The 24212-nt window shown below is 48.2% G+C and overlaps 1 long non-coding RNA gene across 3 annotated transcripts in view; it reads left to right on the top strand.

The window, feature by feature from the left end:
* Positions 1-24212, top strand: part of LOC134970035 (uncharacterized) — a 135922-nt gene that overhangs the window by 40605 nt on the left and 71105 nt on the right. For 2 of the 3 annotated variants that reach the window (XR_010189624.1, XR_010189622.1), the window contains exon 2: positions 16140-16307. This is a non-coding gene — a long non-coding RNA (uncharacterized LOC134970035). Of the gene's footprint in view, positions 1-14973; positions 15063-16139; positions 16308-24212 lie in introns of those variants that run through there. The other variant, XR_010189623.1, reaches the window with a different exon arrangement.

Below are 24212 nucleotides of genomic sequence, written 5' to 3'. Positions count from 1 at the left end.
TATTTTTTTGAGCAGTGTATGTATATATATATATATATATATATATACACACAGTATACACACACACACACACAAACGAAAAATAGGATTTTGGTACCTACCGGTAAATCTTTTTCTCGTAGTCCGTAGAGGATGCTGGGGTCCACAGTAGGACCATGGGGTATACACGGGTCCACCAGGAGCCATTGGCACTTTAAGAGTAGGGGCTGGCTCCTCCCCCTATGCCCTCCTACCAAACTCAGCCTAGAAACTGTGCCCAAGGAGACAACATACTTCGAGAGAAGGACTTAACACAGATAGTTGTGAGATTCATACCAGTTCACACATACAAGGCACGTCAAGTCAACTAGCTTGTACTAATCAGCAAACGGCTGAAACATTACTTACCCAGTAACTATGCAGTACGCAACTAAACAAAGTGGTACTGAACCAAATAACATATGCAGGAAAACGAAGCGCTGGGCGTGTGTCCAGCATCCTCTACGGACTACGAGAAAATTATTTACCGGTTGGTACCAAAATCCTATTTTCTCTAACATCCTAGAGGATGCTGGGGTCCACATTAGTACCATGGGGATGTACCAAAGCTCTCAGAACGGGAGGGAGAGCGTGGAGGCTCCTGCAGAACTGATTGACCGAACTTCAGATCATCAGAGGCCAAAGTATCGAAATTGTAGAACCTTGCAAACGTGTTCGACCCCAACCAAGTTGCCGCTCGGCAAAGCTGCGTTGCCGAGACACCCCGGGCAGCCGCCCAGGAAGACCCCACCTTACGTGTAGAGTAGGCCTTAACAGATTTTGGACACGGCAGTCCTGCCGTAGAATAGGCATGCTGGATAGTGAACCTAATCCAGCGAGAAATAGACTGCTTAGTAGCAGAACACCCAATTTTCTTGGGATCGTATAGGACAAACAAAGAGTCCGACTTCCTGTGACGAGAAGTTCACTTCACATAAATCTTCAGAGCCCTCACAACATCCAAGGACTTTGAAGTAATCGAGGAGTCAGTAGCCACTGGCACCACAATAGGTTGGTTGATATGAAATGCCGACACAACCTTTGGAAGGAACTGCTGACGAGTCCGGCGCTCAGCTCTATCCTCATGGAAGATCAAGTAAGGGCTTTTGCATGACAAAGCCCCCAGCTCAGAGACACGCCTAGCAGAAGCTAAGGCTAACAAAGTGACCGCCTTCCATGTAAGAAATTTGAGCTCCACCTCCTGTAGAGGCTCAAACCAATCCAACTGGAGAAACTGCAACACCACGTTAAGGTCCCAAGGCGCCGTAGGCGGTACAAAGGGAGGTTGGATATGCAGAACTCCCTTCAAAAAGGTCTGAACCTCAGGGAGGGCAGCCAATTGCTTCTGAAAGAAAATGGACAGGGCTGAAATCTGGACCTTCACAGATCCCAATCTCAGTCCCATATCCACTCCTGTGACAAAACAGTGGGATAGGAACCCGCTGGTGGCGCAAACACTATGCGGTTACCGTGATGATTGGTCGCACTGATCAAATGTCCATAGGAGAACGCTGGGAGAGTCCAGAAACTTCTTATGAATCGTTCTCATATAGATCCGAGTCCATGAGGTAATATGTAAAAGAAAAAACACACAGATGGTGTACAGAGAGTCAATTTAAGATCCCAGAGTCTATGGGTAATGGGGAGGTGACTTCTTCCAGGATTCCTTATACTGTGGTGGTTTTACGAGTGTGCTTCTATCTGTAAAGGATCACCCTGGTGCATGAGGAAAAAGTAAGCTCCTCACATGTGTGCTTACTTCAAAATACCCCAGAAAAAACCTATAAAGGTTTCTTTAAAGCCTCTGACAGTGCAGTGTCTTTCACCCGGTATGAGTTGTCGTGGAAAATCTCGTGTGAACTTTATTAAAATGAATGCTCACATTCGTGCTTACTTTGAAAGACGCCGTTCTTCCATATAACGGTTTCTTTTTCAGTTAGTCTTCATTCACTTCCTGACTTCGTATTAGGCTCGGTATTAAGCATAAACACGATGGGACGTGTGAAGGTTCATATAAATTTATTGTAAAATTACTTAAAATCGTAAAATGTTGGTAATTCACCACAAATAGGAGACCAGAAAAACAGATGAAATGCAGCACAGTACAACAGTGATATGAGATGTTAAACCCGGGGTATCTCACCGCTAAACTGGCTGGAAAAAATTCTCACATACTCCACCAACGCGTTTCAACTGGTTCAGTCTTTGTCAAGGTGTATGTGAGCTTGTTCCATACCCTCTATTTATACCTGGTATGGTGAATATATCCGCCCCTTCCTGGGCGGGATCTAGTTAAAATAATTCCAAATATATTCTTACTAAAATGTGCTAATCCTGGAGGGGAATATACTTAGAGGTGTACATACTAAAAGGACATATGTTTAAACATTATCACAGGTTCTGGAAATACATTATTTACATATTTTCGCGCTGTGTGTTCCAACTGTGTGGAACGCACTGTACTTCCGCCCAAGTTTCCGGCGGAAGCATTCATCCGATCTATGGGTGTCTTTGCCCGCCGGAAGAGGTTAATGCGGCATCTGTTATCGTGGTGGGCGTCCGTGACCAGTCACAAGGCATGACGTGTCACGTAGGTCCGCCCCGTCATTGGCGTCACGCACAGTGCTTCCTATGTCCTGCGTTCCACAGCAGATGGAACGCAGGGCACAAGGGATGACGCGTCACGTAGGTCCGCCCCGCCATTGGCGTCACGCATAGTGCTTCCTATGTCCTGCGTTCCACAGCAGATAGAACGCACGTCCGGAACTGACAATATAGGGTTTGTGCTAGTGTTAGTGATGAAAAAACAGAAAATATAACAAATTTGGAATGGGCATATATGAGGTGCCCTGGAGATATGACCGTATTAGATTAACCCTATATCTTCTAACAGGCGATATTCAGAGTGATATGGGTGTTGCAGGAAATAGGTGTACACTAAACACCATCTATTATATATAATTTCCTAAAATCCCTGGTGGATTATTTACATCATGAATGGGGGGGTAGGCAGACCCCTATATCTTCTGGGTAAGGTGTGTGATAACGCCTATACTCCAGAGGTGGGCATGTTGATATCTTTATTCTACCAATGGTGGTACTGCATGGACTGAGAATAAATAAATAATACCTGAGATAAAGGATGATATATGTTATAAACAAGGTAAGCTTGTGTGTGATACACTCAGGTTTGTAAACTCCTCTGAAGATAGGTAAATAGCAGTATAAGTAGTCTCAAAATGTAGAGACCATACAAGTAGGAGTAGTATGACTTTATATTGTAGGGATATATCTAAATTATATTCCTACAGAAATTCTGGTTCTATTTACTTGTTTCCCTCAAAAAACTTTAAGGCGAGAGGTCTGGAAGAGAGGTCAATGAGTCTTAAAGTCTACTTTGTCTCAAAACCTAAGTTCCCACGAGACTTTAGGTAAAAGGTCTGAGAGAGTGGTTGGAAGGGTTCCAAAAAACCTTTGGTCGAGAGTTCTAAGAGACTGGTTGGTGGGTCATAAAAACCACTTTGTCTCAAAATCTAGGTTGAGACCTGCTAGATGTAGAGTGCCCATCTCGAAGATGCTCCGCATTTCTCTCTTGGCAAGTTCCTCCTCCATATTGTTTTTTCTCCAATTTCCCTTTATGATATGTATCCCACAGAAGGAGATCAAATCAGCAAGTTGGCACTGATGCTGATCCTTAAAGTGGGCTGAAACCCCATGAGTGGTAACACCTTTCTTTATATTCCAAACGTGTTCGGCCATCCGTTCTCTCAATTTTCTACTGGTCCTTCCAACATATTGCTTCTTACAAGAACAAGTAATGAGATATACCACGTGATTGCTATGCAAGTGATGAACTGCTGAATCTGTCCAGTTCTTCCATTGGAGGTGGAGGTATACTCTGTGATTTTGGAAGTGGGACTTTTACAGTTTCTGCACATACTGCAGGTCCCACATCTATGAAAGCCCTTGGTCATGATAGTACCAGGTTTCTTTTTATCTTGTATCACACTCTTAACTAAGTGGTTCTTAAGGTTATCCGCCTTCCTATATATGAATCTAGGTTTCTCCCTCAGGATTCCTTTCAACACTGGGTCTCGTAGGAGAATGTTCCAATGTTTCCTGATTATGGATTCCATCTGTTTATGTTGACTGTTGTATTTAGTAATAAATGGTATACCCATATCTTCTGAAGGATTTTCCATTCCCTTTTTAGGTTCCAAGAGATCCTTTCTATTACTGGTAAGGTATTCCTGAAAGGGGGTTTCCAATACCTCGGCCGTGTATCCCTTAGCTTTGAATTGCTCCTTTAGCTTCGTGCCCTGTTCTTGATAATCCTCCAGTCTTGAACAATTCTTCCTGATCCGATGGAATTGTCCTTTTGGTGCTGATGTTAGCCAGTTCCTATGATGGTTGCTATTGGAGGGTATGAATGAATTACAGTCTGTGGGTTTCGTATATGTACGTGTATGAAGCGTTCCTCCCTTTACAAAAATCTCAAGATCCAAGAAGTGCACTGATGCCATACTGGTGTCAAAGGTAAGTACAATATTCTTATTGTTATTGTTAATAATCTGGCAGAAATCCTGGAGTGAAGAGTCCGTGCCACGCCATACAAAGAAAATATCATCTATGTACCGAACCCAGGTAACCAGGTCCGCCCCTTCGCCACCCCAAGTGTCCATGACTTCCTGTTCCCATTTGGCCATGAACAAATTGGCGTAACTTGGGGCGAACCTGGTACCCATAGCCGTCCCATTTATTTGCAGGTAGTAGGATTGGTTATGAACGAAAAAGTTGTTCTTCAAGATCAGTTCTATTCCTTCTAAAATAAAATCTTGGACTGGGTTTAAATGGGGTTCCTTTGAAGTAAAGTAGGATATTGAGTCTAAACCATCTGTATGGTTAATGATGGTGTATAGTGATGAAACATCGGCAGTTACTAGGTGGTAATCCGATCTCCACTGTAAGGTTTCTAATTTTCTGATTAGGTCTGTGGAGTCTTTAAGGTAGGACGGTATCTTTATGACCAAAGGTTGTAACAGATGGTCTATGAACTGTGATAAATTCGACATTAGGGATTCAGTCTCAGCTACTATGGGTCTTCCAGGTGGTTTCTCCGTGTTCTTGTGTACCTTCGGTAGAATGTAAAACACCGGTATAGAAGGATTTTGAATAAGCATGTACTTGTAATTCTTCTCAGTGATAGTATCGAGATGTCTATACTTATCCAAAAAGGTGGTGAGTTTCTTCTTTATCTGTTCGGAGGAGTTCCCTCTTAGCCTCTTATATGTCTGCTCATCTCCTAACTGCCTCATGACTTCTTCCTCGTAGTCCTTCAAATTTAAGATGACAATACCGCCCCCCTTGTCAGCAGGCTTTATTATGATCGTAGATTGTTCTTTAAGGTTCTTCAACGCTTCCCTTTCTTTCTTATTCAGGTTTCTAGATCCATTCTTCCAAGGAATCTCTTGTTCAAGATCTTCTTTGACGGCTTTTTCGAAAGTCTCTACGAAGCAGCCTTTTTTGTGATCTGGATAGAAGATGGACTTTGGTTTAAAGATGCTCCGCTCTCCCTCTTCTTGTGCAGGATGTTCCTCAAAGAATTTCTTGAGGGTTATTTTACGTATGAACCTTTGCAGGTCCACATATACCTCAAAATTGTCAATTTTTGCCGATGGAGCAAATTTGAGACCTCTGGATAAAACCCTTTCTTCCTCTTCCGAGAGTTTATAGTTGCTTAAATTGAAAATCCTGACATACCTTGTTCTTTTTTCTACTGGTTTTCTAAATCTGTCTGGAGATTGCCGTTGTCCTCATTAATTCTCTTCTTTCGTTTCTTCCTCTATCTCTTCCTTCTCCTCAGAGGTGGGTCTCCCTCATTCTCTACTTTCTTCCCGCCACGTCTCCCTCTTTTTGTTTTCGGGGCGGGTCTTATCCTAAAAAAACTTCCCCCTCGTCATTTTCTCTATGGTGGTAGGTGGTCCTATTTTGGGTTCTTCGCCCATCATACCTGATGTATTCCTTCCGATCGCTTTCCTGATGACGAATACTACTCTCTCTTCTTCCGGTGTACTCTTTTGGATCCCGTTCCTGATAATGAATACTCCTCTCTCTCCTCCTGGGTTGATATCTCTCCCTCCAAGATTTTCTTCTTTCCATTCGATATGCATTCCTTGACGTGCTGGGGGTTCTTTCTCTCCATGATTTTCTTCCTAATCCTCTATATAGATTTCTTTTGGGGGATCTTCTCCATTGTTCGGAATTTCTCCTGGGGTTACCCCATGGCTTTCTTTTTTCTTCTTCTTTCCTATTCTCTTTATATTGATGTTTCTCATTAAATCTGACTTTATTGTCATAATTCCTTCCTACAGATTTCTGTAGTCCAAAGAAATTCCTCTCCTTCCTAGTAATGAGGTGTTGTTTTCCCTCTTTAAAATCAGTGACATCACGTAGGTATTTCTTCTTCTTTTTCTGCATGAGTTCTTTTTCATTGCATCTCACTTTCTCCACAATACCTAATTCCATCTCTTTATAATCCGTAAGATCTTTAAACGGTTCTATCAGGCTCTTTAGGGAGTCAATTTCGGTCTCTATATCTTTTAACTCTTTTGTTCTCTCTCGTACCAAAAGTCTCATAAGGGAGAGAGAGCAGGAGTCTAGGATTCTCATCCATTCTACTTCAAATGGTGAGGATCTGTTTTGAAAAGAGGGCAATTTATCTATTCGTAGACCTCTGGGGATGATCTCTTCAGAGATGTATCTCTCTAAGGAAATCAATTCCCACCATATTTTTCCTTCTTTCAATAGAGCATTCTGTAACTTATCCATCATTCCCTCTAGATCTTCATCTACACAGTGGATGGAATCTACACGGTCCTGAAATATTTCTTCTAATTTTTCCCTCCTTACATCTCTATGTGAGAACATGTCTGTGGTGCAGCTGGAGAATACCTTAAGGTGAAAACAGATTACTACGACTTATATAAGGTAAATTCCTGCGCACTCTATCTGCTGCCTTTAGTGGGATCCTATCCTGGTGTGTCACCACACACACCTGAAAAGAATTACAATGACAAAACAGTGGGATAGGAACCCGCTGGTGGCGCAAACACTATGCGGTTACCGCCTGCAGGAAGAGGAGGAAACGTCCCAGTTGAAATTCCACTGCAGTAAACTTCTTGGACTCACACCAAGAGACATATTTCTTCCAAATACGATTGTAATGCTTAGACATTACCCCTTTCCTAGCCTGTATGAGGGTAGGAATCACTGCTTTCGGAATACCCTTCTGAGCAAGAATCAGGCGCTCAACTTCCATGCCGTCAAACGTAGCCGCGGCAAGTCCTGATAGGTGAACGACCCCTGCTGCAGCAGGTCCTCCCGAAGAGAAAGAGGCCTCGGCCCTTCTTGCAGTAGATCCAGAAGGTTCGCATACCAAGCCCTTCTTGGCAAGTCTGGAGCAATGAGGATCTCTTGAACCCTTTGTCTCCTTATGAGCTTTAGGATTCTTAGAATGAGTGGGAGTGGTGGAAACATGTACACTGACTGGAACACCCATGGAGACACCAGGGCATCCACCGCCACTGCCTAAGGGTCCCTTGACCTGGAACAATAACGCCGAAGCTTCTTGTTGAGACGAGAGGCCATCATGTCTATTTGGGGTAGAACCCAAAGATCTGTCACCTCCTTGAACACCTCCAGATGGAGACCCTACTCTCCCAGATGGAGATCGTGTCTGCTGAGGAAGTCTGCTTCCCAGTTGTCTACTTCCGGAATGAAGATGGCCGATAGCGCCCAAGCATGCTTTTCCGTCCAGAGGAGTATTCTTGAGACCTCTGACATTGTCGCTCTGCTCTTCGTTCCGCCCTGTCGGTTTATGTAAGCCACTGTTGTTACGTTGTCCGACTGTACTTGAATGGCTCTGTTTCTTAGATGAGGGGCCACCTGAAGAAGACCGTTGTAGACGGCTCTTAGTTCCAGAATGTTGATGGGCAGGCCGGCTTCCAGGCTTGACCATCTTCCTTGGAAGGTCACCCCCTGAGTGACTGCTCCCCAGCCCCGGAGTCTCGCATCCGTCGTTAGCAGGACCCAGTCCTGAATTCTGAGTCTGCGGCCTTCCAGGAGGTGAGGCAATTGAAGCCACCAGAGTAGTGAGATCCTTGCCCTTAGCGACAAATTCTTTGATGTATGTGGAGATGAGATCCCGACCACTTGTCCAGGAGGTCCAGTTGAAAGGTCCGAGCAAGAAACCTCCCGTACTGGAGAGCCTCGTAGGAGGCCACCATCTTTCCCAATAGGCGAATGCATTGATGAACCGACACCCGGGGCGGCTTCAAGACATCCTGGACCATGGATTGGATCACCAACGCCTTGTCTCGCTGAAGGAACACCCGCTGTACTTCCGTATCCAGGCTCATTCCCAGAAATGACAATTTCCGGGTCGGTTCCAAATGTGACTTTGGAAAATTCAGAATCCACCCGTGACTCTGAAGCAGCCGTGTTGTGAGAACAATGGATTGCAGCAACCTGTTCCTGGATGATGCCTTTATCATGAGATCGTCCAGATAAGGAATGATGTTCACACCCTGTTTTCGGAGTAGCATCATCATCTCCGCCATCACCTTGGTAAACACCCTCGGTGCTGTGGAGAGGCCGAACGGCAGAGCCTGGAACTGAAAATGACAGTCCAGCAACGCGAATCAGAGATAAGCCTGGTGCGGTAGCCAGATCGGAATGTGAAGGTACGCATCCTTGATATCCAGAGATACCAGGAATTCCCCCTCTTCCAGACCTGATATCACCGCCCTGAGAGACTCCCATCTTGAACTTGAACTCCCTTAGAAAGGGGTTCAATGATTTTAGGTTCAGTATAGGCCTGACTGAACCATTCGGTTTCGGTACCACGAAAAGGTTCGAATAGTAACCCTTTGTCAGCATGTGCGGTGGTACTGGCACAATGACTTGTGCCTCTACCAGCCTTTGAACAGCCTCTTGTAGCACTGTGCTGTCCTCCAACAGAGTTGGCAAGCCCGACTTGAAAAAACGATAAGGAGGGAGACTTTGAAATTCCAGCCTGTATCCCTGAGAGACAATATCCACCACCCAAGGATCCAGGCCGGAGGATACCCAGACATGACTGAACTGTCTGAGCCTCGCTCCCACGGGCCCCACCTCCGGGCCGTCCCATCCACCGTCATGCAGAGGATTTAGGGGTACTTGAAGCAGGCTTTTGTTCTTGGGAACCTACTGCGGCAGGGTTCTTGGACTTAACCTTACCTCCCATGTAGAAGGTACCGGATGACTTGGCCTTTCTGGTCTTGCTGGGCCGAAAGGACTGCTGCGAAGCTGAGGAGAAGGGCCTCTTTGGAGCAGGAGCTGCTGACGGAAGATACGGAGACTTAGATATCCACGCGTCTTGGGCTTCCCCAAAGAGAGCTTGACCCGTATAGGGCAGCGACTCCACACTTTTTCTGGATTCCGCATCGGCTGACCACTGGCGGAGCCACAGTCCCCGACGAGCTGAAACAGACATGGAAGAAATTCCCTCAGCCATGGAACCCAGGTCTTTCATAGATTCTACCATGAAACCTGCAGAATCATGAATGTTGCTTAAATACAATGCAACGTCATCCCTATCCATCTTATCCAAATCCTCCATCAAGGCAGCCGACCACTTCACTATAGCCTTAGCAATCCATGCCCTAGCAATAGTGGGACGTAATATGGCCCCTGAAGCAGTGTACACTGATTTCAGAGTATTGGCCCTCATTCCGAGTTGTTCGCTCGCTAGCTGCTTTTAGCAGCATTGCACACGTTTAGCCGCCGCCCTCTGGGAGTGTATCTTAGCATAGCAGAATTGCGAACGAAAGATTCGCATAATTGCGAATAGAAATTTCTTTGCAGTTTCTGAGTAGCTCGGGACTTACTCTGCCACTGCGATCAGTTCAGTCAGTTTCGTTCCTGGTTTGACGTCACAAACACACCCAGCGTTCGCCCAGACACTCCCCTGTTTCTCCAGCCACTCCTGCGTTTTTCCCTGAAACAGCAGCGTTTTTCCGCACACACCCATAAAACGTCCAGTTTCCGCCCAGAAACACCCACTTCCTGTCAATCACACTCCGATCACCAGAACGATGAAAAATCCTCGTTATGCCATGAGTAAAATACCTAACTTTTGAGTAAAATAACTACCCGCATGCGCTCTGCGAACCTTGCGCATGCGCAGTAAGCGACTAATCGCAATATAGCGAAACTCGTCAACGAGCGAACAACTCGGAATGAGGGCCCTTATCAATTTTTCTATCCGCCGGCTCCTCTAAGGCGGAAGATCCCAGTACCGGTAAAACCACCTTTTTTGAGAGTCTATATACAGATGCGTCAACAATTGGCGGGTTTTCCCACTTTTTCCTATCCCCAGGGAAAGGAAAAGCTACCAAAATCCTCTTAGGGATCTGAAACTTCTTTTCAGGATTCACCCAGGCCTTTTCAAATATAGCATTCAGCTCTTTTGATGCAGGGAAGGTTAGCGAGGCTTTCTTGTTTTCCGTGAAGAAAGCCTCCTCAACCTGCTGAGGTGTGGTATCATTAACATTTAACACATCCGTGATAGCCTCGATCAACAACCGCACCCCTCTTGCAAGAGATGTGGACCCCCGCAATACATCCCCATCACCATCTGTAGTGTCAGAGGGGGTAATTCCAAGTTGATTGCAGCAGGATTTTTTTTAGCAGTTGGGCAAAACCATGTGCACTGCAGGGGAGGCAGATATAACATGTGAAGAGAGAGTTAGATTTGGGTGGGTTATTTTATTTCTGTGCAGGGTAAATACTGGCTGCTTTATTTTTACACTGCAAATTAGATTGCAGATTGAACACACCACACCCAAATCTAACTCTCTCTGCACATGTTATATCTGCCTCCCCTGCAGAGCACATGGTTTTGCCCAACTGCTAAAAAAAATCCTGCTGCGATCAACTTGGAATTACCCCCAGAATCGGTATCCGTGTCATCTTGTGTTACCTGCACAAGAGCACGTTTGTGGGGGTATATAGAGGGGTGACCTGAGGTACCTGACAAGGGCCACACAGCCATAGAGAACTGCAATACCTGGGTTGCCGACTCATTACTGGTAACCCTGTCAGAAATCTGAGTAATCCAAGTCTTGATAGAGGAAAACCACTCTGGTTCCCTTGCTGGAATCTGTGCTAAACCAGTGCTAACCTGATTACATGGAATGGGATCATCCTGTGAGGATAAATCCTCTGCAGCATATGACACTGTATCCCTTGACATTGCTGCTGGTGACCACCAAACACACCACACACACACACAGGATGGGGTAAGACAGAGTTTCCCCCCCAAGAATGGCAAGAGAGAGACAGAGATTGGAGCCAACCCACACCAGCGCTTAACAAAAGGAGAAACTCCCTTACTAGTGCTGACTTGTGCACCTTAATAGGACACACAGTCCAGGTTAATACCGCGCTCCAACCCCTGTTGCCGCCATCTTCACACCGGCCCCCCGCTTGGTAGGGGGGTCGGTGACTAACTTACCACTTGCTTCAGCGGTTCCCCTGCTGCGGAGACGGATCCCCTGCGGTTCCCCTGCGGCGGAGACCGATCAGCCCCTCTGGAGCTCAGTGTCCAGTCAGCGGAGTCAGTGGCTCAGACCCCGCAGGGCGGACACTGCTTCCCCCCTTAGTCCCACGCTGCAGGGAGGCTGTTGCCAGCAGCCTCCCTGTAAAATAAAAAACTCTAAAATTAAACTTCATTAGGAAAGCTCCCCTAGCTGTGATCGGCTCCTCCGGGCACATTTTCTAAACTGAGTCTGGTAGGGGCATAGGGGGAGGAGCCAACCCACACTCTTAAACTCTTAAAATGTCAATGTCTCCTGGTGGACCCGTCTATACCCCATGGTACTAATGTGGACCCCAGCATCCTCTAGGACGTTAAAGGAATGTCAGATACAGTTTCTACCAGAGTACCTTCAGAGAGTCTAAGGAGCCAGCCACCCAGCACCCCTGTGGGCAGTTATTATGATAAAAGCCCGGCGCTGACTAACTAACCTTAATAGGTTAATTAGTACTAACAATAGACCACCCCTCTATAACACCCTTTTTACCGCAGAGGATAACTGGAGTTATGTGGAGGGTCAGCGCTCCCTGTTAGTGTCTTCCTTCTATGTCTGCAGGGAGAAAAATGGCGCTGATGAGTGCTGGATCCGGTCTGAGGAGAAGACCCGCCCCTTGTAATGGTGCACGGCTTCCCGCACAAATTTGATTATACTGGCCGGAGGTATACTATGCTAACAGCGGGATTAGCCCCTGTTAGCTTCTTTGACCACTTTAGGGTAACTGCGCTGGCCCAGGACGCCCCTCCGAGTGCCTACACTTAGTGTTGCTGAGCCCTCATGGAGCGCAGCCTGTCAGAGCTATGCTCCCACCCTTGTGCCTCCATACCCGCCGGCGATTCGCTAACTGGGACGCCGGCGCTGTACTCACCACCTTCTATCTTCTGGCTCTGTTAGGGGGTGGCGGCTGTACTGCGGGCGTGAGCGGTCGTCTCGTGGGCTTGCGATCATTACCCTCAGGAGCTCAGTGTCCTGTCAGCGGAGATAGAGAGCCATTAACTTCAAGAGTTGGTTCCTACTCCCCCCAAAAATTCCACAAAACAGGAAGGCTGCAGCCTTCCTGTAACCTAATGCTGTGACCGCCTCCTCCGGGCACATTTTCTAAACTGAGTCTGGTATGAGGGTCATAGAAGGAGGAGCCAGTCCACACTATTAATCTCTTAAACTGCCCATGGCTCCTAGTGGACCCGTCTATTCCCCATAGTACTAATGTGGACCCCAGCATCCTCTAGGACGTAAGAGAAACAGTATGGGGGGTCATTCCGAGTTGTTCGCTCGTTGACGATTTTCGCTATGCTGCGATTTGTTGCAAATTGCTCATGCGCAAGGCACGCAGGGTGCATGCACTTAGTTATTTAACACAAAACTTAGCAGTTTTGCTGTGGCTTCTGCGGCGCTTTTCAGTCGCACTGCTGTTCGGTAAATGATTGACAGGTAAGGGGCGTTTCTGGGCGGCAACTCAGCGTTTTCCCGGCGTTTGCAAAAAAAAACGCAGGCGTGTCAGCGAAAAACGCGGGAGTGTCTGGAGAAACGGGGGAGTGGCTGGCCGAACGCAGGGCGTGTTTGTGACGTCAAACCAGGAACTAAACGGACTGAGCTGATCGCAATCTGTGAGTAGGTCCGGAGCTACTCAGAAACTGCTAAGAATTATTTAGTAGCAGTTTTGCTAGTTTTTCGTTCGCTATTCTGCTATGCAAAGATACACTCCCAGAGGGCGGCGGCCTAGCGTGTGCAATGCTGCTAAAAGCAGCTAGCGAGCAAACAACTCGGAATGAGGGCCCATATACAAAAACAATACACACATAAAATAATTGATCCCTGAGTTCAATAATATGCAGCATTCGTATTGAAATCAAAATTTCTGCAGCGGGGTACAATGGGGTTCCACAGGGATAACATCGGGGTGTAGAGTTGGATCTTGATCCGAGGCACCAACAGGCTAAAAGCTTTGACTGTTCCCAGGAGGCTTAGCGCTGCCTCCTCTATATCCCCGCCTCCAGGCACTGGAGCTCAGTTTGTAAGTTGGTGCCTGCAGTGCAGGCAGCTAACAGGGAGGGCTGTGTTAGGCAGCCCTGAAAAGAGCTTTTATGAAGATAGAAGACTTCAAGGGCCGCAGCATAGGCACTTGCAAATGCTATATGTCAGTCCCTCACCTCCCCCAGCGGCGCTGTATACTTCCGCGCCCTGGTTGCCGGGTACTTACAGCGGAGGGCTCCGGTTTCCACTAGGGCACACACACTTGCCACTGCTCTCTGGGATTGCGCGGCTGCATCAAGGGAGGAGGAAAGAGGGTCCTCCAGACGGGACCCGCTGCAAATTGCGATCCGGCGCAGTCTTTAGGAAATGGACTGCGTGCACCGGCGTGTACACTGTGGCCGTACAGGGGCCCCACTAGGCCACCAGGGCAAGGGCACAGGTCGGATTACCTCATAATCCGTTTTACCAAGTTCCGCAGTACCCGGTGGTGAACTCGAGCAAGGGGATAAGGCTCTGACCTGCAGTCTCTCCCCCAGCACCAGGCGCCATTTACAGCTAATGTTCCTGCCCTTGAGCTGCATATCTCTCTCTCCCTGTCGGCATTTGGACGCCATTACACACATGCTGAGCTGACTTTCGGACTGCTGGGCAATGTCTCCTCTGTAAAGCCGCCTGCATCATCAGCGCTGAGCATTTACAGGACACTTAAGCAGGGCCGTCTTAACAGCAGTGTAGGCCCCTGGGCACAGCAATGCACTGGGGCCCCTACCCATGCTCCAGCAGTAGGGGTGGGGGGAGCTATCAGCAGCATCTTTGATGTCCCGCAGGCGGTAGGGGGTGTTCTATGTTCTGCTCAGCATGTAGGACCTGGAGCAGTAATTTCTGCTAATTACTCCTTTACTGCACAGATGGGGCGGGAGGGAGAACACTAAACTGTAGAAGGGGGCATTGGGCTGAATGAAGGGGCCCTGGTACATGACTTCCAGGGTGGTAGGGGGTGTTTAATACAGGCTTGCCTACCCTCCCGCATTCAGCGGGAGGCTCCCGATTTTTACACGAGCCTCCCGCTGCCCCGCACCCCTAGACAACCCTCCCGGATTTTGAGGGTCCTAAGTTCAAATTCTGGACTGCGCATGCGCAAGTCCGGAGATCGGGGGGCGGGGCCGGCACGGGAGACTTCAAAGCCGGCCACCGCAGGGTTGTGTGCAGCGATCTCCCCCCTGCCGTGTACACAGAGAGCGAGGCAGTCTGAAGCTGGGCTTTGCTTCCTGGTTGCTGGCCCCTCCCACCACACTGAGTCAGATGGCAACGTGTAGCAGCACATTCCCTCCTCCTGCTCCTCCATACGATGTGCCTGTGCAGTGCTGCCTTCCCACATACCCACACTGTCCTGGGGCCGGCCCCCTGTCCTTATTGGAAGGAACTACATATAGCCAGGTGGGTGCTGTGTGGAATGGGGGCTGTGTGTCCTGTAATGTGGCACTGGGACTGTGTGTAATCTAGTACATGGTGTAATATGGGGAGGGGGTATGTATCATGTAATGTACTGGGTGTAATATGGGGGGGGGGGGGGGGCTGTAATGTAATGTGCTGGGTGTAATGGGGGATACTGTGTGTAATGTCATTGCTGGGTGTAATGGGGGGATACTGTGTGTAATGTCATTGCTGGGTGTAATGGGGGGATACTGTGTGTAATGTCATTGCTGGGTGTAGTATGGGGGGATACTGTGTGTAATGTCATTGCTGGGTGTAGTATGGGGGGTACTGTGTGTAATGCAATTGCTTGGTGTAATATGGGGGAGACTGTGTGTAATGTCATTGCTGGGTGTAATGGGGGGATACTGTGTGTAATGTCATTGCTGGGTGTAGTATGGGGGGTACTGTGTGTAATGCAATTGCTTGGTGTAATATGGGGGGTGTATGCTGTATATACTTTAATGTGCAGGGTGTATTATGGAGAAGGGAGGCTGTGTATGCTGTGTGTAATGTTGCACTGGGGTAATATAGGGGCATGCTCCTGCTTTTTACCAGAGTCCCCCACTGCCCTGCAAATTGAAGTACAGCCCACCACCCCTTCGGCACACAGGTTCCCCTCTGCTGCTCACTCTCTCCCCCATCCACGGCACCCTTGACCCTCCCCTCCTCACATCCCATCCCCCATCCACGGCACCCCCGACACAGGTTCCCTTCTGCTGCTCACACTCTACTCACATCCCCTCCTCCATCCAGGCCACCCCAGACTCCCCCCACACACACACACAGATTCCCCTCCTGCTCGCTTTTTCCTCACATCCACCTCCCCATCCACAGCACCCCTGACCCCCCACCCCTCACCACACAGGTTCGCCTCTCCTGCTGACTTTCTCCTCACATCCCCCATCTACGGCACCCTCCCTCCCCTGCCCCCCTGCTCCCCTGCTCACTCTCTCCTCACACCCCCCTCCCCCATCCACGGCACCCCCAATGCCCCCTTCCCACAGTTTTCCCTCTCATGCTCTCTCTCTCTCCTCACAGGGTCCTGACTCCGGCGGTGTCAATTAGGTGAGGGCTGCTGACTGGAGTGTGGAAGCAGTACATTCTTCATTGCTGTGCCCTCTCCCAGCGCGCGACTCCAGCATGGGCGGGACCTGGCTGCTGAAGTCTGACGCCGGCAACTCCCCACAGCCACCTCCGTGTTGACTGGTTAGTGTTCTCTGCTGCAGGACCGGATTCCTGTTGTGATTGGAAAAATCTGCCTTCAGATCTCTCTCGCTCTCTGTCTGAAACCCCTTCTCTTTCACCCCCCTCTCTCTATCCCTGACACACTCTCTTCCCTCTCTTTCACTATCTATCTATCTATCTATCTATCTCTGACACCCTCTCTCATCCCCTCTCTCTTTATCCCTGACACCATCTCTCTCTTACTCACTCTCTCTCTCTACTCCTGACACCCTCTCTCTCTCACCCCCTCTCGCACGCCCCCTCTCTCTATCAATGATACCATCTCACCCCCTCTCTCGCTAACCCTGACACCCCCTCTCTCTATTCCTGACACCCACTCTCACTTCCTCTCTCTCTATCTCCGACACCATCTCTCTCTCACCCCATTTCTCTCTTCCCTCTCTCTTACCCCCTCTATATCCCTGATACCCTCTCTCCCCCTCTCTCTATCAATGACACCCTCTCTCACCCCCTTCTCTCTCATTCATCTTTCTCACCCCCTCTATCCCTGACACCGTCTCTCTCATCACCTCTCTGTCCCTGACACTTTTAACCCCTCTCTCTCTCTATTCTTGACACCCCTCTCTCTATCACCAAGTCTTTCACTCCCTTTCTCTCTTCCCTCTCTCACTCCCTTCTCTCTTTTTCCTCTCCTCTCTCTCACCCCCCTCTCTCTATCTCTGACACCGTCTCTCTCACCCCCCTCTCTCATCTCTGACACCGTCTCTCTCACCCCCCTTTCTCTCTGCCCTCCCTCTCTATCCCTGCCATCCTCTCTCGGTCATCCCCTTCTCTCTCTTCCCTCTCTCTACCTCTCCCCCTATCCTTGACACTGCCTCTCACCCCTTTCTCTCTCTTCCCTGTCTCTCTATCCCTGACATTGTCTCTCTCACCCTCTCTATTCCTGACTCCCTCTCTCTCCCCCTCTCACCCCCTCTATCTATCGCTGACACCGTCTCTCACCCCCTTTCTCTCTCTTCCCTCTCTCTCTATCCGTCACACACACTCCCTCTCTCTTTCTCTCTATCCCTGGCACACACTCTCTCCCTCTCTATACCTGACACCCACTCTCACCCCCGCACTCTCTCACTTACTCCCCCTCTCTATCCCGCGCAACCTCTCACCCCCCCTATCTTTCTATCCCTGACACACTCTCTTACCCCTTCTTTCTCTATCAATGACACTCTTTCTAACCCCCCTCTCTATCAATGACACCCTCTCTCTATCCCTGACACCCTCTCTCTCACCCCTTCTCTCTATCAATGACACCCTCTCTCTCACCCCCTCTCTCTTTCTATCCCTGACACACGTTCTCACCCCCTCTCTCTATCCCTGACACATTCTCTCTCTCTCTCTCTCTCTCTCACCACTCTATCCCTGACACTCTCGCTCTCCCTTCTCACTTTGTCATTACCTCACTTTCTCTGACATCCTCTATCTCTCGCATTCCTCTCTCCCCCTCTCACCCTGACACACTCTCGTGCTCTGCTTCTCATTTCCTCACTTTCTCTAACCCCCCCCCCCCCCCTTTCCCTGACACTGAATAAGATCCCCCCACCCCAGGTGACACGTAAATAATCAACATTAGACGTCAAATTTAGTAGTACTCACCAGGGCCGGATTAACATCTGTCAAATGTATATGACGGGAGTGGTAAGCGTGACCGGCGGTCAGGAGACCGTCAGTCAGCATACCGATGCCAGGATCCCGATAGTGGAATCCTGGCGGGAGGGGGCAAGTTTAGCTAGCCCCTTGCGGGCTCGGTGGCGACTGTGCCAAGTGGGAAAAGTCCCTGTTGGTCACGGGATGTAGGTGGAGGTTATGTGTCTGCCGGTCACATGGCTACATCCCGTATATGACACATATACTGTATGTGTATAATTATGTAGATGTGATGTCAGTATTATGCTCTGCTGTGTAATGTAGGTGTGATGACCATATATAGCCCCCATGTGTGATGTCAATGTGTAGCCCTGCTGTGTAATGTTGGTGTGATGTCAGTTTGTAGCCATGTAATGTAGCTGTGATGTCATTGTGTCCCCTGCTGTGTAATATAGCTGCAATGTCATTGTGTAGCCAGTACTGAGCTTTGTACTTCAGTTTTCACCTACCACTGCAGGACACACCCCTGTTTGACAGATACGCCCATAGGTGGAGATAGACACACCCCTTGGGTGGTATGTGACACGCCCCTTCAATGGTGCGCCGAGCGGCACATTATGAGTGCGATCTATAATCTCCCTGAAACTACTTTTCAAAAGTAGGCAAGTATGGTTTAATACACAGGGGAGGGGTGGATAGTGGAGTGGGCTTAATATTCATCATTTTCTGGGGGTCAGGGCAGCTTGCTTGACTGCAGATATCTCCAGTTCCTGGATATAGATTTCTTAGCTTTAAATTGGATAAAAAAACTAGAGAGGCCCACCTTTCAAAAGGTATTAGGGACTTGGGGATAAGAGTTAAGGAGCCAAAGCAATCCACCGACAAATATATAAAACTGCATATTAGGCGTGTGGAGCTAGAGCAAGGACCAGCTGCTTGAAGGTTGATATGTCTGTTTCTGGCAATAGTAGAGACAAGCTGCCAGTGTCTACAAAAAGGAGAGAGTCCCAGCTTTTGGAGTATACTCTTACAAAAACTCTAATGGGCCCTACTCACTGGCCGAGGTGCCCGACGGCCGATACGGCCGACGAGCGACCCGGCGGCGGGGAGGGCAGTGACGGGGGGAGTGAAGCTTCTTCACTCCCCCCGTCACCCGGCTCCATAGACGTGCAGGCAAATATGGACGAGATCGTCCATATTGGCCTGCATGCACAGCCGACAGGAGACCAGCGATGAACGAGCGCGGGGACGCGCATCGTTCATCGCTTAAGTCTCCACACTGAAAGATATGAACGAGATCTCGTTCATTTATGAACGAGATCGTTCATATCTTTCAAAATATCGGCCAGTGTGTAGGGCCCATAAGACAGAACCCAAGATATCTGGCTGGGAAGAGCAATTAACAGACTTGGATGGGGACCACTGCTTTGAAGTCCGATATCTCTGGTTCCCCAGGGCCGATTTTCAAAAATCTGGTACCCCTGGAAAGAGGGGACCCTCAACTATCAGCCTAGGGCCCTTATACTCCTGGGGCCCTTGGGAAAGTGCCCATTGAGCCCATACGAATAGACAGCCCTGCACTGAAGTATTCTACATGTCTTTTAGACAGTGTTAGTTAAGAACAAGTGCATACATTCAGGGCTATTTAGTACAAGTACCCTGGAATATACATCCAGTCTTTACTGTGCATTGTTATATCTATATATGTATATAACATTACTTTGTAGTGCAGTTACTGCTAGTCCAGTGCAGTTTTATTGTTGTTTGTGATCATTTCTGCATTGTACATGTGACTGTGTGTGTGCCAGTACCTGCTGTGTGATTTCCATTCCGTATATCTCACATATACTGCTATCCCTATATTCTGTACCCTGAAGGGGGCTAAGTGCATCAGGGTTCTCATCTAATATAGTGTTTCACAGGATATACTCTTGTGGTATTTTTCTCTGTGTATTACACTCACCATATACCTCTTAAATCCTCCGTGTGTGCTCTGCTTGCAGTCACACTATACAGGGGGATTTCTGCCAGGTACTTTGCCTGTGTCAGGAATCGGCATTCTCCATCGCATCACTCACTGTGGAACTACAGCAGTTCAGTTCAGTTCCAGTTTTCAGTCTACTGCATCCTGGAGTACACAGTGCTTCTAGTTAACAGCATTTACTCCCGGTGCACTACTGAGCCCAGCCAGCAATCAGCAGAGATTTGCAGAATTACTCTCCTGATGAATCATTAGCTTCAGCTAACTCACAGCTGATCTGAACACCCAATCCAGCGGGGTGTGTTCTCACAGAGATGCAACATCCAATCATCACAGACCAAGGGGTATAAACTCCAGTTCCTGGCTCAGTCTCAGGGCCTTGGACAACGCATCACATCCTTTAAACAGGCGTCTCCTGTCCTCTGTCTGCAGAGATTCCCCAGTGTATTTGACCTGTGGAACTACAGGTTCCAGCAGTTCCATTTCCAGTTCCAGTTCCAGTCAGCTTTCCTACAAGTCACATTCGGTGTACAAGTTCTCCTGGTTCCTGTGTTCCTGTTTCCAGTGGTTTCCTTGCTGTTATTCTTCAGTCTTCAGTTTGCTATGAACTCCAGCCACAGTTTGCCACAACAACTTGCAGTAAGAGACTTTTTTCAGGTGTTCTTCCATTACTCAGCCTGTGCACCTGATTACCAGCATCTAGCATTGTGCATTACATTCAGCACTTAACAACTTGCTGTGTTAGAACTGTCTCCTGCTAGGGCCTTGCTTGGCTTAAAGACGTGTGCTTCTACAGAGACTGTGTGCTTTGATTGCTATTTGTTATATATCGGAGTTTCGTTTGCTGCATCTGATTTCATTATTGCCTTATCATTTATATCAAGTTACAAGTTCATCTTCATTGCTCATTTGTTACCAGTGACTTTTGAAATATTCATTTATCGGATTAAGTTATTATTCATTGTTCCTGTCATCCGTTATCCCTGTGTGATAATAAATATCAAGCGCACATGCGCAGAACTTTTCGTCAGTTTCCCCGTTTCCTCTATCACTCCTACACTGACCCACAAGTGCCCCCTCCGGGGACAGACAAAGTTACAGAATCCTGACAGTTTGTCCAAGGACCCATGGACCCGGATGGTGGTCAGAGTGTGGGGTCAGGGTCACTCCAAGGTTTGGTGTCACGACTCAATGATCAAGAGTCAAGTATCAATGGACCTAACCCGGTTCCAGCCGTCGGTCCAAAGACTCCACTGGTTCCAGCCAGCCCAAGTAGCTCTGTTTCCAATGATGGGCTACCTCCTTCAGTTCCAGCCGATTCCAGTAAGACTCCACTGGTTCCAGCCAGGCTGAGTGGCTCCAATGATGGGCTACCTCCTTCGGTTCCAGCCGATTCCAGTAAGACTCCACTCTTTCCAGCCAGCCCGAGTAGCTCTGTCGCCAATGCTGAGCTACCTCCTTCGGTTCCAGCCGATTCCAGCATCTTCGGATCAAATCCGGTCCTATCCGTCAGTTCGAAGACTCCTCCGGTACCATCCGGTTCAAGCTTTTCCGGACCCAATCCGGTCCCATCCGTCTGTCCGGATCAGCCTCCTTCGGTTCCAGCCGATTCCAGTAAACCTCCTTCGGTTCCAGCCGATTCCAGTAAGACTCCACTGGTTCCAGCCAGCCTGAGTGGAACCAATGATGGGCTACCTTCTTCGGTTCCAGCCTACTCCAGCATCTTCGGATCAAATCCGGTCCTATCCGTTAGTCCGAAGACTCCTCCGGTTCCAGCCGGTTCAAGCTTTTCAGGACCCAATCCGGTCCCATCCGTCTGTCCAGATCAGCCTCCTTCAGTTCAAGTCAATTCAAGTAGTCCTGGACAAATCCCTATTCCATCCGTTTGTCCAGAGTTGCCGTCGGTTCCTACCGATTCCAGTTCCTCCGAACCCGATGTGGTTCTCTCCAGTGTTTCAAGTAAGCAACTCCTGTCGCTATGTCCAGAGTCCACAGTTCCTGCAGATATTGCAGTTGCCTCAACCCAGATCGAGGCTCTAAGTATCTCACCCCGAGATGAAGTTTCTAGTGTTCAGTCAACTTCACCTGGGAACTCCCATCAGTCAATTCTGGAGATGACGTCCTCTCTCCACCCTAGAGTATTTCAAGTTGATTCAACTCCTGCTTATGAATGCTTATTCCAGTCCTCTACTCTCAAGTGTCCTGCATTGTCTTCTGAGACTTCAATTGACATTCAGCCTTCCAAGTTCCAGCGTGGGTGTTCGGTGCCCACCCATAAAAGGAAGGGGGGGGGGGGGGGTTACTGTCAGGAATCGTCATTCTCCATCGCATCACTCACTGTGGAACTACAGGTTCCAGCAGTTCAGTTCAGTTCCACTTCCAGTTTTCAGTCTACTGCAGCCTGGAGTACACAGTGCTTCTAGTTAACAGCATTTACTCCCGGTGCACTACTGAGCCCAGCCAGCAATCAGCAGAGCATTGCAGAATTACTCTCCTGATGAATCATTAGCTTCAGCTAACTCACAGCTGATCTGAACACCCAATCCAGCGGGGTGTGTTCTCACAGAGATGCAACATCCAATCATCACAGACCAAGGGGTATAAACTCCAGTTCCTGGCTCAGTCTCGGGGCCTTGGACAATGCGTCACATCCTTTGAACAGGCGTCTCCTGTCTTCAGTCCTCTGTCTGCAGAGATTCCCCAGTGTATTTGACCTGTGGAACTACAGGTTCCAGCAGTTCCATTTCCAGGTTCCAGTTCCAGTCAGCTTTCCTACAAGTCACATTCGGTGTACAAGTTCTCCTGGTTCCTGTGTTCCTGTTTCCAGTGGTTTCCTTGTTGTTATTCTTCAGTCTTCAGTTTGCTATGAACTCCAGCCACAGTTTGCCACAACAACTTGCAGTAAGAGACTTTTTTTCAGGTGTTCTTCCATTACTCAGCCTGTGCACCTGATTACCAGCATCTAGCATTGTGCATTACATTCAGCACTTAACAACTTGCTGTGTTAGAACTGTCTCCTGCTAGGGCCTTGCTTGGCTTAAAGACGTGTGCTTCTACAGAGACTGTGTGCTTTGATTGCTATTTGTTATATATCGGAGTTTCGTTTGCTGCATCTGATTTCATTATTGCCTTATCATTTATATCAAGTTACAAGTTCATCTTCATTGCTCATTTGTTACCAGTGACTTTTGAAATATTCATTTATCGGATTAAGTTATTATTCATTGTTCCTGTCATCCGTTATCCCTGTGTGATAATAAATATCAAGCGCACATGCGCAGAACTTTTCGTCAGTTTCCCCGTTTCCTCTATCACTCCTACACTGACCCACAAGTGCCCCCTCCGGGGACAGACAAAGTTACAGAATCCTGACAGCCTGCTTATATTGTACTATTTTGCCCTACAGTTACGCAGCAATACGCTTTCATATAATGTCAGCTAAACAGGGTGATAATTCTATGGCTGATCCTGCAACATGCAGTGCTACTGACATGGATGTCTCTGAGGAGAATATTGCAGCTGAGGGTTCAGGTACTGGGGGTTTTATACCCCCCCAGTCAGTCTACAGCAACGGGGGCGAATCATGACCCACCGTGGGCTACATTTTCTAATTTACTGACTATGCTGGTAACTAGACTTGCGCCCCCTATGGGACCTCCTGTGCCATTACAGCCACATATTGTCCCTGCAGTTAATCCGCCATGGGCAGATACTCTGTCCTCTCAGTTACAGCAATAAAATCAGTCTTTGGCTAAGCAAAATCCTAAACCTCGCCTGCCTAAGACCAAGGGGTCAACTAAGCGGGCTATTACTTCCTCACAATCCACACATTTCAGATACTCCATCTGATGAAGATGGCGCATATATTGACCCCTCAGACACTGATGCAGATGCTTCTGATGGGAAATCTATGACACAAGTGGATGTTCCTGACCTCTTGGAGGCTATCAGGCTGATTCTTCAAATTGATGATGACGAAGAACCTCCAGCTCCCTCTAAGAAACCAGATAAGTTCAAGCGTCAGAAGGTTAATAAATTAGTTTAGCCCCACTCTAACCACTTAGTTGACATATACGTCAGGAATCCTGGGAGTATCCAGGAAAGAAATTCTCCCTGTCTAAAAAGATGCTAACTCGTTATCCCCTCGCTGCAGAGTTAAGGAAAAATTGGGAAACACCGCCGCCGGTGGACTTACAAGTCGCGCGTCTGGTGGTGTCCTCTACTCTGCCTGTCACTACCGTCACTTCTCTGAAGGAACCGACGGATAAGCGTGTAGAGGGTTGCTTGAAGTCTATTTACACTCT

This window comes from Pseudophryne corroboree, chromosome 11, assembly GCF_028390025.1.
Source record: "Pseudophryne corroboree isolate aPseCor3 chromosome 11, aPseCor3.hap2, whole genome shotgun sequence".
In the NCBI taxonomy this organism is placed as follows: domain Eukaryota; kingdom Metazoa; phylum Chordata; class Amphibia; order Anura; family Myobatrachidae; genus Pseudophryne; species Pseudophryne corroboree.
This window is presented reverse-complemented; position numbering and strand designations above follow the sequence as displayed.